The 18,674-nt window shown below is 38.2% G+C and overlaps 1 protein-coding gene across 8 annotated transcripts in view; it reads left to right on the plus strand.

Moving 5' to 3' along the window:
- Positions 1 to 18,674, plus strand: part of CEP170 (centrosomal protein 170) — a 102,239-nt gene that overhangs the window by 1,216 nt on the left and 82,349 nt on the right. The gene's annotated exons all lie outside the window — the stretch shown is intronic.

The following is an 18,674-nucleotide window of genomic DNA, read 5'->3' on the forward strand; positions in this document are numbered from 1 at the left end:
GACGGCGGCGCGGCCCTCCTCCGCCCGCAGCCCCTGCGCGCCGCCCGCTGCAGCCGGGCGGGGCGGGCGGGGGGCGCTGCTCCTCCTCCTACTCCTCGCGCTGTGTCGCCGATGCGTCCCCGCGGACCTAGCGCGTTGCCTGGCGGCAGGCAGGGATGCTTGTTGGGTGTGTGAGGCGAGGGTACCGGCCCGGGGGAGCAGGGGCCAGCCTCCGGGCGGTGCTTAGGCGTTTATTGAGATGAGCTGACAATTAGTCCATCTGTTTTTATGGCTCCATGGAAAGAAAGAGATGCAGATGATAGCCTGATGAGTTAAATGCATACGAATTGCGCTCTTATGACAAGAGATGACAGGTAGCGTCCGCTGATCTACGCTTTGAAGAGATTATTTTCTTCCCTGTGGAAGGAAAGGTACTCATAAAATATTTAACTACTCTGAAAGAAAAAAAAAGCCTGTTCTAGCACTGCAGTGGTTGCCCTGCTCATGGCAGAGGGGTTGGAAATGGATGATCTTTGAGGTCCTTTCCAACCCAAACCATTCCATGATCCTATGATACCTTTTCTCCTTTGGAATGCTATTCAAGGTATAATGACAGTGTTCTTGGCCCTGGATTTGCCCATGTAAAATGACATGGGATGGGACAGGTTTTGTAAACTGTGCTAAGACATGATTAAATATCCTGTTATTTCCTATGTTTACTTTCCTCTAGGAATTACTTTATGAGCAGATGCTGAGAGGTCTGTCTTACTGGAACTGAACTGTGTTAGTATGGAGTTAAAGCTCCTCAACTTTATGTAATGGGGAAAAAAATCAAACATAACTACTACAAAGAATCACCCCACACTCTTTTTCCTTTTCATGTAAATGTTTTGTTGGTTTTGCTTGCTTTTTTTCTTTTTGTCTGAAGGAGGTTGGGAAGCCTGCCTGAATAGACGGAATCGTGTCTGAAGATACACAGAATTTAGTCAAAATCTCAAGAATCTGAAAGTTACCACAGAATCATTAGAGTTGGAAGGGACCTCTGGAGATCATCGAGTCCAACCCCCATCCCAAGGCAGGGCCACCTAGAGAAGGTTACACAGGAACGTGTCCAGGCGGGTTTTGAATGTCCCCAGAAAGGGAGACTCCACAACCTCCCTGGGCAGCCTGTTCCAGCGCTCTGCCACCCTCAACCTTAAGAAGTTCTTCCTCATGTTGAAGTGAAACTTCCTGTGTTTTAGCTTATGCCCATTGCTCTTGTCCTGTCGCAGGGCGCCACTGAAAAGAGTCTGGCACCATCCCGCACAAATTTAATGTGTCCTGAATCAGATTAAAAATGTTTCAAAGAGAAACACTGTGGCATGAAAGTTGTTACTTAACTTAGTTGATCATGGTACTGATTGGTTTTTTTGGCAGTGACTGCTTCCCATATCTATTCTGACTTGCAAAGAAAAATGGGTTCTTGCTCTGTTGTGCTTCATCAGCTGTAACACACTTGTCAGACAGAATTTTTTAGCAGGTCTGATGATAATCTACAATCCAGAAAATAAAAAGTTTATGAAAGTGAACAGGAAGAGTCTATGTTCATTTGTAGGTGGGAGCTAGGAAGCTTCCTTGAATGACTGGAATGAAATCTGAGGCATAAGTCGCTGCAGAAATTGATTTTGAAGTACAATTTCCAGTTCTTGCAAATGCAGGAAAAATGTACTTAATGTGTACTGATGCCGTAATAGCTCTCTAATGTTTCCTAAAAAGACAGTTTCCACGATAGTGCTGCATTTCCTAGCTTTGTGGGTCAAATGGAACTGAGGTAAAAATGTATTGTATTACTTTAGCTAGACAGCCAAGAAAGTCTGTGAATTTCTGGTTTTCCTTTAGAAAATTTTGTACAGGGGAATGAGACATTGTATCAGTGCAGATAGCAGAATTTACTTGCGGAAATTCTCGTATCTGCTTATAGCGCTTCTGAGTTTGTAAAAGGACACAATGGCATGCACTTCCCCCTCTTTGAAGAACTTGCTACATAACGTAGTAAAAATTGATACGGTTATGACCAGCAGATTCTTTGAAATCTGAGAAAAGGAAGGTCTTTGTTACTGGAGGATGTAGCTTCAAATTTGCTGGCTGGAAGCTAGGGTTAGATGTATGTATCTTTTCTAAGGTACACATCTACACCATGCTAAGTGAGCCTGCGGGGGTCTTTTGTTCACTATTAGGTTTATAATGCTCTTATCGAATGCCTACATGATGATACCGATCATTGTGCATCTATGCATTTTCAATGGGCTAGTCCTACAGAGAGCAGCTCCCCTCAGTGTACAATGCTAACAGTTTGCCTGGATCTGAGTCAGTTTAGTGCACTGAATGAGGCAGATGTCCTGGAGAAAAATAGTATGTAATGATGTGACTTACACTGTAACATAACACACACAAATTAGGGTGGGAACAGGGTTCAAACTGTTTGTTTAAGAAACAGCTTTGTGTTTCTGTCTGTTGCACAGTTATAAATGCATGAAAATACTGAAATAAATTACAAAATATTTGATTTACTCTTGTAGTTCAGTTTCTTCGACTACCGCCAAAAAGCTGGGAAGCTGTTTTTATTTTACAGGTACGTTGTGGTTAGAATGTCCTTTTTAATTAAAATTTCATTTCCCTTCAAAAAAAATCCATGCATTTTAAATTAATATATGTATCTTTTATCATGTGTGTCAGAAGCAGCTTGTCCTAGAAGTTTCAAGTGAAACCCACAAAGATGTTTTAATAGAATGCTGACATAATTAGATTTCAGAGAGGCAGACTTGTATTTGGGAAAGTTCTCAATGCCGCATTGCTGAAGTTGAGGTGAATCATGCAGGCTTTTAGATGGTGGATAAGGAGTAAGTAGTCTGGGAGTAGGTGGATGTTAAAGGAACTGACTAGCAGTTCTCACATCTTAATGCTTCTGCATGGAGTATTCAGTTACACCCCTCTGGTTTTCATACAGCATGAATGTACTGCTCTCTTGCAATGACTCTGGTACTTTTCTAAGCAGATGAGAAGTTAATTCACTCAACTAACTCAGCAGAAAGCTATTTCTCTTCTTTTTGTTTTGCCTGATTCTTTTTCCCCCTGCTTCTTCCTTTGATTATCAAATTGAATTATCTTATTGTGTGGTCAGATGAGTGCCAGCGAGCAAGTACACTGAATAGGGCCAGCAGGATCAAGCCTGGAAGAAGGGAATACTGCCTTTTCCAGTAGCAAAGATACATTTGGTGTGCTTAGCTGTCCTGTCTGGCTGTCCCCTGCACTACTGTAGACTACTGTTGTCAGAGTGGTTGGTTATGTATAAATCCAAGAAAACAAAGTAATTTAGGTGCTGGGTTTGTTTTTACTGTTAGCCTTTACTTACTGCCCTTGATATGTAGAATGCCCACAGTCACAATCTGAACATGTAGAACATATAACTGTGTGAAAAAAATGTTTCTCTGCAAAGCAGATATGAAAAGAGGGAGGAGAATTGGTTCTGTTCAGTGGTGTGGCCTTTGTACAAGGGAAAACAGGGGTTAGTGCCAGGCTAATATTGTATCTTTCACAGAATTTAAGACTGCGACTTTTCAAGTATTTTCATATTTTTTTTCTTGCTTACTTGCTAGTTTTGAAGTGTGTGGTTTTTGTGAATTGTAAAGTGCTATTTGATAGAAATTTAGAGAAAACATTTTTATTACTCAAAACAGAGATATACAGCATTTCTCTCTTTTCATCCCCTGCATAGAATGCTCAATAAAACACGATAGTTTTTTCCCATATGAGCCTGACATATTTGTCAACCTTGTTTCTCTGTCTCATTTTCTGCTCTTAGAAATTCTTACTGAAAAATAAAACAAACCCAACTTTTCCTTAGCTAGGTGCTTTGGAGAGTTCCAATATCATGCACTGGTGGGCCTAGTGAACTGATTCAGGTCCAACAACTGCAGCCCTCTTAAAGTCAAGCTTTTTCTGTTTGTTCTGCTGTGCTTATTGTAAAGATTGGTGATTTTGTAATAGGGTCCTCTGTTTACAGGTTTCCATTCTTGTGAACAAGTGTGTTTTATATTCTGATCTTTTCCATGAAATTAAAAGGGTATTTTCCTTGACAAATAGCTGAATTTTCTAAAGACTGTGTGATGGGCTTTTCAGATCTCATCTCATTTTATATCTCATTTTGTACCTCATTCCAAATGAGATTCTGGTTCTGGTCATTTTCTTTCTTTCCAGGAAGAACTGCAATTATTGAGCCGTTCAGAGTGGTAATCACGGAAGTGGTGCCACTCCCTGGCATTTCCAAGGTGCACAGGGTTATTTTGTTCCAGTCTTCAGCTGTGGTATTGCATGAAGAACTTTTTATCAATCCATTAGCTAACCATTGCGGTCTGAAAGTAGTAATGCACTGAATTCATTAGATCAGGTGTGCTTGTGACTTTTCCCTCAAAATTACATGCTTAAATAATTTTTTTGATCTTCCTATTGAATTGCAGATATTTGGCCATCTAAATACATGTTCTGTCTTCAAAACCAAAGCATTTTCAATTAACACTTTTTTTTTCTTCTCAATGTAGACTGCATTTCAAGATTAGGAACTAAAATGCAGGAAGTTGGGATGTTGTGATGTATGTTCATGAGAAAAAAGAAAACATATTTTTATTGCTTCATCAATCTCACCTTTTCTCCCCTGCCCCCCATGACTTAACTGGTTATTTGGTCCCATGGAACTATATCATCATGTCAGGAATTATTCTACTTAATTTTATAACACAGTTTCCTGATTAGGAGACACTTAATAGGTAAAATTGCATTTTTAGTTAACTTTTTTTTCCTCATTTGGAGTTTTCCCAAGAATGTAAGAATGGCCACATAGATTGACCTTTGCTCTGACTCAAACCCATCATCTTTTCTCTAAGAATAGCTATAACCTGGTATAGAAGGAGACTTAAAAAATGTGCAAGCATATATGGTATTTTATGCTAAGGCATTGCTAGTCTGTCATCTATTTTCTGCCTGGAACTTTTGAGGCAGGTGTAGTTTCTATTAAGGACTATTTCTTCCACTTTATCTGCAGTTCTTCAGCTGTATCTTGAAAAGGCAATTCAATAAATATGAAATCTTACATTTTTCAGACCTGCATTTCTTATACATGTTCATCTCTATACCAGCTTAATCTAATAATTCAAATCTTTATTTTGTACAGATTTTTGTTTTTACAAAAAAGCTCCCCCAGCTCTGTGAAGTTAATGAATATTACACATCTGCCATCCCTCTCCTCTTTCTTTAAGTGATCATAGAGTTTTTTGATTGTACTTGGTTTCCAAAGGGGATAGTCATGTAACATGAGGGTCAAACCATTCCTGAAAGAACTGTTCTTATGATTCACGAGTCAAAAATGCAAGTTGAATTTTAGTTCTAAGTTGACTGTGAAACTGATCATTGCAAATCTGTTTTAAATTTTAAGCAGAAATTATTCAGTAAGCCATTGAGGAGCCACTGAGAACCCGGAACTTCTTTTTCCTTAGCTTTTGGATTAGCAGAGAGTTTGGAAGAATGGTCGCAATTGGTTGATAGATGGGTTATGGAAATACTACAGTGTTTTCACATTACAGATGATATTGCACTTTGTGGTTATTTTGCATTTGTTTCACTGTTACAGTTCTTTCTGAAAAATATAAAAGGTCTTGTTCAAAAGCTGGTTCTCTTCTAAATGCTGCTCAGTCATCACACTCAAATAGCCCTTTAAACATCATGCTAATTATTTGATTAGGCCATATTGGAGTAAATTGGCAATGCCTTTATTTTGGTGAAGTCTATACTAACTTGAATCTTCAGCAACCTTAGTGAAGTTAATTAGTTGTAAATCTGTTGTAATTCATGCCTGTTTGTTAAATTAAATTAAAATAAATGTTTTTAGTTTTAACTATTGTCATTTGGATCACAAATTCCGCACCATATTTCTAATTAAATCTTAATACATCAGCTTCTGAATACATCTTGTGATCGCTTTTTTGACCAGTTGCAGTCCTGATATATTGCAAGGAATCCTATATGTAACATTTCCTTGCTGAGTGCTCTTTTGAGAGGTGCAATTGTATGCCCAATATCAGTCTTAAAGGTAGACCTTAGTTGCATATCAAAAAGAGGTGCAAATTCATAAGGTCTGAAATGCCACTTGAATGGAAGCGTGTGGCTGGTTTTCATCTCTTGAAACAGATTCCTAGTTTAGAGAATTGTGTCCACATATTTTGTGGGAAGCTGCAGAGAGGCTTCTCATGAGCATGGTCATTTTTAAAAATTTTTTCTTTTTTTTCTGTATATAGTGCAACATAGCTTTGTTCTGTTCAGTTTTCTTCCTAGTTGGAGAACAGTAAGAAGGATAATGTTGCTGGCAGAGAGCTGGAATTAGTGAAAAGGAGTAGCTGGGTATCGTCAGTGGGTGTATTGCAGAAAAGAAACAACCAACCCAAAACCCAGCAAAAAAACTTCAAACCCAAGCAACCAACTAAAAACAAACAAACAAGAAACAGAAAAACAACACCTGCACAAAAAAAAAGAATGAGCAATGGGAAAATGTATTCACACAAGAAAATAGTTCAGGCTGAACTTAAGCTTGGGTATAGCTTGAATTAATCATTTGGAAATCCAGTGATGTCACAGACTTTTTCTTTCTTTAAGTTTGGTGATAACAATATCTGAAACAAGGTGGCCAGAAACAAAGTGGCCATAGTAGAAAATGTATTGTTGTTTTCAGTAATCGTAGTTTGCCATATTCTGTGCCTGGAGTTTCTGTGCTTAATCTTCGTGCCCTGTTTGTTTCGTTGGCTTTTTTCTAATTCAGAATTTTATTTTCTATTTCCTTGAGCATGGGTAAATTGTTTGTCTGCCCCAGGTCTTGGTGAAGTCAGTGGATCTTAAGGTACTGCCGATGATTTCTATGCGAGGCAGGATTTGTTTTTATACAACAGCGCGAGGCCCACTGTAATCATATTGCACAATATTCTTCAGCTTAATATAGGATGTATTGCTTGGCATTATTCAATAGTATCTTCTTCTTTTTTCCTGGAATAAAAACATATTCAGTATTTGCAACTTCTAAATCACGTAATTGTCTTGCATGCTGCATGTGTATTTTTTTAACATACCCCCTTCCTTTTTTTTTTTTTTCTTTGTGGGGTTTTTGGTTTGGGGTTTCTTGGCGGGGGGGTGGGGTTAGGGTTTTTGGGGGGGGTTTGTGGCCTTATTGCATTTTCTTTAGCATACTGTGTTGGCATCTTCAACTGTCAAAGTTAAATGTGTTCAGGCATTGCATTGCTGAAACTGCAAATAGCAACAGTCAGCTTCCCCCTTTGAGGCAAGCTGATACTCTGGAATCTGGTTTGTATTGATGTCTTGCAGGATTATCCTTGTAAAGTGGTTCATTTCAAAATACTGCCTGGTTTGCTTGCTTTGAGGAGATCAGTGTTTGTAGCAGAACTAAGAACTAAATTATCCAACAACTTTGGTTCCTGATGTCTGAATCACATTTCAAGTACCTCCACATAGTAGAAATGTTTTTAAGTTTTTATTCATTGTGCCTTGAGCTCTGGTTTGTCAAGAAGCAAGAAGGGATTATTTTTTTCTGCTAGGGCTTCTGACATTGCTTTCATGGTCTCTAATTCTGTTTACCTGGTTTACGCACCCTACACAATAACCATTTACAGTTGGTCCAGCAAATATTGCAGGGAATTTACTTAAATGACTGACAAGGTGAATTAATTTTTATTTTCATGTTGCCTGGGCACATAGTAAACTCCTTTGTAAGGTGGTGGTAAAAAAAAAAAAAATAAATAAAGGTGAAACATGGCAATGAATCAGGAAGTCCTGAGTCATTCTTTGCCCAGTTGATGCAAATGGAAAGCTGTGATTTAGTAAAAAAACCAAACCAAACCAACCCAAACCAAAATCTTAAAAAAACCCTAAACATAAAGTTTTTTTTAAGTGGGATTCATAAAATTACTTAAAAAGCACTAAGGGAGAAGACTGAATTTAGCAGGTTAAGATTCTTGATTTCCCAGATTTTGCAAGTCTTGGTTCAGTTTCATTCCAAAACCAAGAAAAGCATTATGTCTTACGGTTTTTATCTGTGGCATTTTTTTAGGGAACAATGCCCAGGACTTAAAAAAATATATATTCAAAGATGTCTGTGTATTGTTTTATTTGTATAGTTACTTCCATAGGAATTCTTCCTTTCTTTCTGGATATTTATTCACATTTGGGGATAGCTGATCTAAGGTAGATTTAGAAGAAAGACTCCGTTAGTGTGCCATGAGGTAAGAGACTAAAGATTTGATCATTGGATTATGATGTGTTATAAAAAACAGTTGAGGCAAGTGAAAAAAAGAATAAAAACACGCTGAAACTTTTTTAAAAAGTATATAGTTTTAATCTGAAATGTGTCAATATTAAAAACTATTTTTGAATAATATTATACTAATATTTTTAGGGTTACTAGAGGCCTGTCTAAATCAAAGAAGATCTGTTCGAATTAAATGGATTTAGTGTAGTTGACCCTATATTCTCATAGCAGCCTAAGCAGAACTGGCTCTTGGTGGTTCTAGTCCTGCTCTGTTCTTCCCTTTTCTCTCACCACTGGTTACACAGCCCTACTCCTTCTGCTTTGGTGCTGGATCGCTGTGTGTTCCTTCTGAGAACCATTTGTTTGTGGGAGTGGAGAAGCGTGCAAGAGTTTGTCACTAGTTGAACATGCTGAAATAACTCAGCTGCAGAGGCGAGTCAGCCCTGCAGCCAAGACAAAGGGAGTAGTAGGGACTTTGTGGCTGGTGCAGGGCAGGAGGGCTGGGATCTTGAAAGCAGTGGGACTGGCTTTGACTGATGTGGAACTGCAGCTTCTTCTGTTCAGCATTTATATGATGAGAGCTAAAACTGCTTATTTGCTTGTCATTTGAGTCTTCAACAATAAGGTTGAAAATAAGTCAATAGGGTGAAGTTCTGGACTTTTAAGCAGATTACAGCAGGGTAATCTATATATTATCTTTGTATGTATTAACTTTCCATAGTAACTCCTACCATGTGGCATGTACAAGGAGCACAAGGCATTTCACACAAAGTAAGCTATGTGAGATGTGCTGCAATGGAAGCATGTATGCATGAGCTGCTAATACAAGGTAAAGGTGCAACAATATAAATTCACATCCCATACTGCTGTCCAGTAAACTGTTCCTGTATTTAGATATTTACATTTCATTATCCTGCTAACTTCTCCATTTCAGCCAGTAACACTTGGACAGAAGCTGCTCCAGCCTCGTCATAAATTCTGAATACCATGTATGAACTGGAATTTTATCATCTTGTCAGATACGAGAAGTTGTGGAGGATTTGAAAATAAAATGTTTTCTTTCTCTTTGAACCAAACTTGCAAAAAAATCTGATAAGCACTTTGAGGAGAGAGTGGAAGTAAGTGTCAGGCTTTCGAGCTCCATTGTTCATAGAGTTTTTCTTACTACTTAGAGTTAAATGCAAATAAGAAAGGGTAATTGTTTTATTATGATAATTCAGTATTATTTTAAATTTCAACTGCCTCTCTGCAGATTGCAGATTGATAGGTACTGATATATTCTAGAGCAGCTTCTAACTTCAGATCTTGACTTCTATGAATGTATTAGCTGGCATGGTTGGAGTTTTATTACTGAAACATATGTTTAATCCATTATGATTTTTGTTTGCTTATACTTGCAATACCATGAGAATGTGCTCATTCTGTTAAAATGCCTGTGTGCTTGTATGGAATGGCCCTCCACCTGTTCATCTTGTGAATCACGTACAGGGAAGATGTTCCTGTTCTATCTCTCCCTCCCTCCCTCTAATTTATAATAGTACATTGCGTGTTCATCCAAAGCTAAAGGGAAAAAGGCACTTCTGAATTTCTGGCAAAATTGGGAGCCAGAAATTTTTGATTCAAAAGTAAAGCAAGCCTAGTAAGATAAAATGGAGAGCGAGTAATGTCTGGTTTCTCAGGGATGTGTCCTGTATCTCAAAATGGGATTAACCTCAACATGCACATGTGCTAGCTCTTGCCTTCTTGATTGAGAACCAGCAGTATTCTGTGGGGAAAATAACCTGAATGGCAAATATCTTGCAAACACAGAGCGCAGAGGAGCGTCATGAAGGCTGTAAGGAGCTGAGAACTGTTGAACTTGTAGCACAGTGTTTCTGCCAGTGGATAATGGGCTTTTTCTTTTGAACTTGTTCAGCTCAGCCCTTCATTCTCCCCAAGCTTAGAAGAGCTTTGTATCTCTGAAATCTCCAGCTCTCTAAAGCCTGCTGTTGGGAGGAGCAGTAGGTGGAAAAAGTGATTACTAAAGCCCCACTTCCTTACGTAACTAGAAATGGTTTTAGTAGAAGTTTTAATTACTAACTGTGGTAGAAGGAGAATACGTAAATAATTTTAAAAATACACACTCTTGCTTGAAGCAAGCAATACACTTTTGAAAATACATCTGGGGAAACAAAATGAAGGCTACAACTGGGCTATTTTAGATTAAGCAAGAGATAATACTGGTATTGTATGTGACAGTTAAACTGCATAACTAATTATCGTATTTTCAATGGAAATAGATGAGAAATAAAGTCCAGGAAGAGCCAAGGCAAAATAAACAAACATAGAAACTGCAGCACTAATTCACCTTAAGATGTTAGGTGCAATGTATTAAGCTATCAGAAGTGTTGCTTAGTGGGTACCAATACTCCTAATAATTTTAATGCCATGGAAATGTAATTTAAAGAACAGAGGGCGTGAATTGTTCCAGCCATTAAAAAGGGAACTGATGATGATATTTACTTTTAATCAACTCCTTGTGCTTTTGTCCATATTTAGTTCCACGTTCAAATGATTTTAAATATTTTTGGTAAACCAGAAGACTTTCTCCATTGCAGTAGCATGTTCAGTGTTCCTTAATATACTTTTTACTTTTTAGGCAGCTGAGCATAGCTAAGTTTCCAGTTAAATCTTAGTTTGAGACATAAAATGAGTAACTTCTGTAGTAACTGTGGGTAGTTCTTTAAAAAATAAAACAACCAACCGACAAAAACCAAACCCCCAAACTTGTGCTAATGAAAGGGATGACTCGATCCCTTCCTGTGGATAGGGTTATAGCACCACTTCCTTCTTTAAAAAAAAAAAAAAAAATAAAAATAAATAAATTGTGGAATTTAGAAAGGAAAATCTGCACAGATTTCTTCCCATAGAACTACTTGAATTCCAGATGTCTGTCTAGTGGAACACACATTTGCATGCATTTAATAGTCTTGAACAAATTTATATTATGATACTAATAAAAGTGTTTTCCAGAGGACTCTTGAGTGTTCTGAAGTTAACCATATTTTCATTGTGGTATTCTGTAGAACATATGTTAATGCTGTAGCAAATGAAGTATAAATCACCAGTCATTCTTAAACCAACTTATAAAAAATATTCTGACACCTGAAAATATTTTTACATAGCAATGAAGGTTTCTGATTGGGATTTAGTTGAGGAGTTGTAATATGCTTGCCTGAACAAGTCCTTGCATAAAAAAGGTTAATTCTAGACGTCTCTAGTGACAATTTCACGTGTAACTCTATGATTATATTTAGTAAATAAGAGGTAGTATAAGAAATAGGATTGAGCCTTACCATGCTACTAGCTATGTTCTTGTTTGTTGGCTGAATACAAGAAAGGAGTGAGAAGGCACTGCAAGCAAATGTAGAAGAGCTTCTCCCCAAGGGAGCCATTTGCTAGGTAGTAATTACAGACTGGTTTAAAATCTTTGCAATATGTAATCATTAAAACCATGGGTATTCTTGTTCTTTGTGCAGATGTCTTACCCTGATTTGTGTTTTGCTAAATTCTCAATGCTTTCTTTTTGGCAGTATTTGTTTTCATGTGATCATACACTGAGAAAGTGTTTGTGTTGTATTTTTTGCCTTTCCGTTTCAGTCCATGGAGAAGAGGGAGAGATATGGGAATGACACAGACATTAAAGATGTACTATACTCCAAACTGCAAGACTAGATTTCTATTGAATTATTTGTGACGCGAGTAAAGAACTGAACCAATAATTAAAATATAAGGCTTTTAAAGTCCTTTTCTACACTATTTTTATATGAATCTTCAGGAAGAGGACTTCAGGGGAAAAAAATATTGAAAATCAAGTCCTATGTCTTTGTCTGAGATTGGAAATGAACACAAAAAGACCTGCTCTCTTTACTTCACAGCTAGCATGCTAATTTTGAAAGAATTTTGGTTTTAAGCTTATCCTGATGTTAAATACTTTGTAGAATACCCATATAGCACAACATATTTCTTACATGGAATCAATGAGCTTTTATTACCCTTGTGCAGGCACACACTTTCCAGTTCTTCAGACTGTGAAGATTGCCTAGAGCACACATCACTTACAACTTTCATGCAAAATTTTGAGGTTTTGGTTGTTTTGTAAAATAAGTACATCCAACTTCTTTTTCTTTCTCTGTCTGTGTAGGGGCTCTGTTACTGATCTTGGAACAAACAACTTAGTGTATTTCCAAGAAAAATACATCTGTGGCCTTGGCTGTTGAGAATAATTGTAAAAAGCTCCAAAGCATTCCGTAAGGGAGAGCGTAGAATGTATGAAATATATTGTATGGAGCCTACCTTGCAGTGATAGCAGTGGAGATGTAGCAAAGAATAATAATTGAATATCTCTTTCAAGTTATATATCTGCAATACTATGAATGGATGTGGAGATCATTAACACTGATTTTTGTTAACTGTCCTCTATCACTTCCACTTTCATGTTCTGTGTTGTGCACTGGGTCAGGAAGTAAAATGGAATTGAAAACTGAAAGAGAGATGTTAAAAATACTTAAATACATGTTTTTATTTGGAGAGTATACTTATCTTCATACCCACAAAGTAACTAATTCCCTGCATTAAAGAATAAAAAAAAAATTGTTGCCATGAATGTTATTTAATCTTACCAAGTATCTTGGGCCATGGAATAAGCCCCATATATTTCACAATTTTGGAGAAAGTGAAATCACCACCCTTGGGAGATTAAGAGGTCCAATTTTATTTGCAAAGTGGTGTTTGTCTTTTCAGTAGTGCTCAGGGATGTGGTCAGTACTTGGCCAATGCAAATAAAACCTGCTTGGCGTGAACATAGCCTGCAAAGTAACTTGGAATATGCCATGGTGGAGGCAGTGAGAATAGGAAGTGAAGGAGGAGGATTTGACTGCTTCTTTAAGATTACATTCTGCCTGAATGCAATGCCTGATTTGTATCTATTTATTTATTTTCCTCTTTGCTTATCTTGGCATTAGTATAGTCAGATAATATAGTCTGATGCAGAGGTGGGGGGAAGGGGGTATTTCTGTAGCTTTTGCTAAAGGAAGCTTTTTCCCCAAAAACTGTTCAGTAACGGTTTCTTTGGCCTGCATTCCCAGTCATTATTAAAGGCTGCTTATGAAGTATTTTATTGGCATACTGGGTATGCTAATCTCTGTATAGATGACCTTGTTTTGATCTTGGTGAAATAGGAAAACTTAAAAAATATTTTTCTTTATGCAATTCCTTAAACTAAATGAGGGATGGACAAAAAATGGACACTTGATAGATCATAAGTTAAGCTACTCCTATAAGCAATCATCACCCTTTATTTTAACTGTTTATTGACAGCAGCTTTTGAAAAGTGTTGCCTTTCAGTGTAGGAAGGCTGCAAAGAAGAATATTAGTGAGAAATTATTTTTTGCTTATGAATATAATGGTTAGGAATACAAAATGAGCTGTCCATTTCCTTCAATAAATGCAAAATATCCTTATTGTCTATTATCAAAAGGTTAAAAAGGATTACTTTTTTTAAGTCTTAATGGCTTTATCCTAGTGGCTAATAACTGAATATGCTTTTAACAGAGTAACTTTGGTAATGACTGAGAATACCTTAAAAATAAATAAATAAATGTAATCTTCAGATACTCCTGATTATTAGAACAATATAAGCATAAAAAGGCTTATGGTTGTTGTATCTTTTTCCATATACAGTATCAGACTTTTAGGGATTTGCATGTTTGTCAGTATTCTGGAAGTGTAAAGATAACCCTACGTCTTATTTTTTGTCAGGTTGCTGAAGTCTTTGTTTCAGTCTGCTGTTCTTAATACAGTTTGATCTCGTAGCTTCTACAAAAATTGTGGTGTTTGATTTTAGTTTTCCTTGTAGCTTCCCTTTTTTTTTTTTTTTTTTAATTCATTTGTTTTGTTTGGTTTTGGTTTGTTAAAGACAAAAGCATGATTGTCTTTCATAGTTCTTGTAACATTTAATTTTCCTTTCTTAGATGTTTTAAATAGGAAATTACTTAGTTTCAGTTGTGTGAGTATGCTTAAACTTGATATCATAGAATCATAGAATGGTTTGGGTTGGAAGGGAGGTTAAAGATTGTCCAGTTCTGACCCCCTTGCCACAGGAGGGGCACCTTCCAGTAGACCAGGTTGCTTAAAGCCTCATCCAGCCTGGCCTTGAACACTGCTAGGGATGGGGCAGCCACAGCTTCTTTGGGCAGCCTGTTCCAGTGTCTCAACACCCTCACAGTAAAGAACTTTTCTCATATCTAATCTTTTCGATTTAGATGTACCCTTTTCAGCTTAAAACCATTTCTCCTTGGTCTGTCACTGCATGCCTTTGTAAAAAGTCCCTCTCTAGCTTTCTTGTAGGTCACCTTTAGGTATTGGAAGGCTGCTAGAAAGGTCTCCGTGGAGCCTTGTCTTCTCCAGGCTGAACAAACCCAACACTCTCAGCCTGTCTTCATAGGAGAAGTGCTCCAGCCCTCTAAGCATCCTCCCAGCCCTCCTTTGCACTCGCTCAAGCAGGTCCATGTCCCTCTTGAGTTGGGGGCCTCAGAGCTAGACACAGTACTCGGGGTGGGGTCTCATGAGAGCAGAGTAGAGGGGTAGAATCCCCTTTTGCGATCTGCTGGTCATGCTGCTTTTGATGCAGCCCAGCATATGGTTGGCTTTTTGGGCTGCAAGTATGTGCTGCTGGGTGATGTTGAGCTTCTCATCAACAAACAACCCAAAGTTCTTTTTCTCAGGGCTGCTCTCAATCCAGTCTCTGCTCAGCCTCTCTTTGTGCTTGGGATTGCCTGACCCAGGTGCAGGACCTTCCATTTGCTCTTGTAGAGCCACTGGCACACTGTCAAGGCTGTCCAGGTCCCTCTGGACGGTATCCCTTTCCTCTGCACCACACAGCTTGGTGTCATCAGCAAACTTGCTGAGGGCACGCTCAATCCCACAGTCCATGTTGCCAGCAAAGATGTTTGACAGCACCAGTCCCAATACTGGCTGCTCAGGAACACCACTTGTCACAGATCTCCACTTGGACATCAAGCCATTGACAACAACTCTTTGAGTGTGACAATCCAGCCAATTCCTTATCCACCAAGTGGTCCATCTGTCGTATCTATGCCTCTCCCAATTTAGAGACAAGAATGCCATGCAGGACAGTGTCAAATGCTCTGCAGAAGGCTAGATAGATGATGTCAGTTGATCTTCCCTTATCCATCAGTGCTGTAACCCTGTCATACAAGGCCACCAAATTTGTCAGGCACGATTTGCCAGTAGTGAAGCCATGTTGGCTGTCACAAATTGCGTCCTTATTTTCTATGTGCCTTAGCATAGTTTTCAGGAGGATCTGCTCCACGATCTTGCTGGTACCAAGGTGAGACTAGCTGGCCTGTAGTTGGTGTGGGGTCTGTCAGTGCAGTTGTACTGTTGGCAGAAAAAGGAGTTTATTTCAGTAGCTGTTCTGACAGCTATTCCTGTGTGTCATAGCAATAAAATAGATACAGATCTAATTCTGACCTGGACTGGAGGGAGATGCTTATGCAGCCCCACAGCTGTAGCTACATTGTAAGACAGATTCGCTGATTGACAGAAGGCAACAGCATCCTGACTGCTTTCTTTGCATCAGATGCATGGGGTGACCTGCAGCAAAAGACGAATCTCTGGGTCCCTTTTGTAGAGATCTCAAACTCTGAATGGAGGAGGAAAATCTCAGTATTTTATAGCATTGCCAGCTAGGCAGCTTTTATGCGTTTTTGTAATGAAAATGCATGGAAGCAATACTTCTTCTCGCAAATTCTTCTTGCTGCTGTGGAGTCTGCTGTGATAATCTGATGCTAGGGCCAGATCGACAGTGCCAGACTGTATGCTCCAGCTTCATCGCTGTAAAGTGGAAGATATGACTGTATGCTTCTTCCCTGCCCTGCCCCACCCCCCCCATTTTTGTTTGTTTTTTCTTCTTCCTTTCTCTTCTAGCCAGAGATCCCCTGAGAAGTACATTGCTGTTGCATTACTGATTTAGTAGAACTCCAATTCATTGTTTTAGTTAGTCTTTTGTTACAAGTAATAGAGGTAATGTGTGTATCCTGTGTTAGATTTTTTAAAATGTAAGGTCTATCAGATGTTAAAAGTGAAAGGTTTTCTCTGTCAGTAAACAAAAAGGCCCAGTGATTTTGTTGACTAAGTTTCAAGGAGGTTTACATGCTCTTCTTTCTTCTGCCATCTCTGTACAAAAAAACTCCAAACAAACATAAGACTAAAAAGGGGGAGAGCAAAAAGAGAACAGTTTTGCAGGGTAGTGATTTAGAGTGGTTTCTTTTTCCAGTCAGTGAAATATTTGATAATAGCAATTCTATCTTAATGGGCAACTGCTGAAAATCTAGGATTGTTTTGGTCACTTTTCCTGAGCGTACAAGCTCATCTTCTCTGGGGGACATTGGTAAAGAGTTTCAATAATTTTAAGCATTATTTACCTTTTTAATGCTTCCATCAACTTCATTTTTCTCTTATCTTTTACAAACTTTTAAGGGTATATTTTGATTAACCTTTAATGGGTACTGTTATAAAACTAACCCTAGCCCTCAAAGTGTCAAGTATTGTAACTTGACAACTTGCTGTAACTTGACTTGACCAAAGCATTACTTTGGTAGTGTCTTTTCACTGTGCTAAACTTTTATAGCTGTATCCAGTGTTGCTTGGCAAGCAGTGGCCAACACTAAAGTTTTCTTGCTTCCCTTTGTGAAGTACGCTATGAATTCAGAAGGTCCATAAATTCTTAGCAAAATGTTTTAATTGTTTATTAGCCTAAGCTGCTTTAATTTAGATGGGTATGTATTCAAGAGTTTTGAGAAGCAACATTGTACACTGCTGTGTCATGAAGGATATCTTATGTAGATTGAACTCCAGTTCCCAATGAAGCCATGAACCTTTTCTTTTTCTTACCCCTCCCATCCCCCCCTTCCAGCACAAGATACCCACTTTATTAACAAATTCACTTGATGGACTAGCATAGGAATTGGTGAGAATTATTTCAGCCAAGAGGCTGTTGCCTGTGGAGCCCCCCTGTCACCTTTTCTGGTATTACAGTAATGTGAGTAGTGAAAGAAGCAGGGGATTATGAAGGCACCAAGGATTCATAATGACTAAAACATTTAGAAGCTACCCAAGAGTATGAATTATTTTCTTGTATTTATAGTCCCTGTGATGGCAGATGAGCCATCTACCTATGCTTTGGAAAAGTGGTCCCAGTTTTCTAGCCAGCTGATATATGGCTTTAGCCTTAATTGCAAAAGAATTGGGCATTCAGTGTTTGCAATAGAAATAAGTGAGACCATGTGAGCACCTTTTCAATTTTGTAAAACAAGGTACTTCAAGATTGAATGCTGATGGTTTTGGAACTTAAATGCTCAAGATCAGGATACTTTAGTGTTCAGAAAGTGCTCTCTACAGTTCCCCATTTGTAATATACCCTTTATAGAGAGATTTATGGAGATTTTACCATAAATGCTAATGAATTTCTTATGCTGTGGTGATGAGCATAGCAGATAAAGTCAGTAGTAAGTTAATTCACAAAAGGATTTTCATAGTGCTATGCAATAAATAAGGCACGGGCTAATGAACTGATGAGGAGAAAAAATGCTAATTAACTGAATGTTAAGCTTGTAGTTTCAATGTGAGTAAGGTCCTGGTTAAGATACTACACGGTGGCGCAGTAAGTTATTTTCTAGTGCATGTATGTAAGCAGGTTAATTATGATCGCACATGAAACACTGATAGTGTTCAACTTCAGAGTGTTTTACAGAGGAGGCAGTATTATTGTAGTGTTTTCAATGTGTAACTTCTTAGATTTAAATTGATTATTGGTTGCTTTTTAGCATCAATTTTATTGATACTGTAATCTTCTCATGGAATTACCTTTATTTTGCTCTTTTCTTTCAGTCAAAAATAGAACTGCTGGCACTAGTATCTTTAATTACATTGGATAGTCAATAAAGCAGTCATGGTAGGCACTTTTCCAGAGGGTGTTGTTTGCTGATGGCTTTTCTTTGTGACTTATGAGTTGGCTTCAAATTAAGATCTTCTCCAGTCATTACTGGCTCCATTAATGCTCTCTTAATTAAGATGTCTCCCTTGTCATGGCTTACACCTGATGTTTACCTTTCTTGACTGTTCATTCCAGAGTCTTCCTAGCTCCAGCTTTTCCTGGTGTGGTGGTGTTCTCTCTTTTTGGGTCTTCTACCCTCATATATGTTCTGTACCATCAACAGTGGATGAATTGAGAGTACTGGGGAAAACTGCTCAGGTTTTGGTTATAACTGGATTTATAACATTAAAAAGAGGT

This window comes from Lathamus discolor, chromosome 5 (assembly GCF_037157495.1).
Source record: "Lathamus discolor isolate bLatDis1 chromosome 5, bLatDis1.hap1, whole genome shotgun sequence".
Classification (NCBI taxonomy): Eukaryota; Metazoa; Chordata; class Aves; order Psittaciformes; family Psittacidae; genus Lathamus; species Lathamus discolor.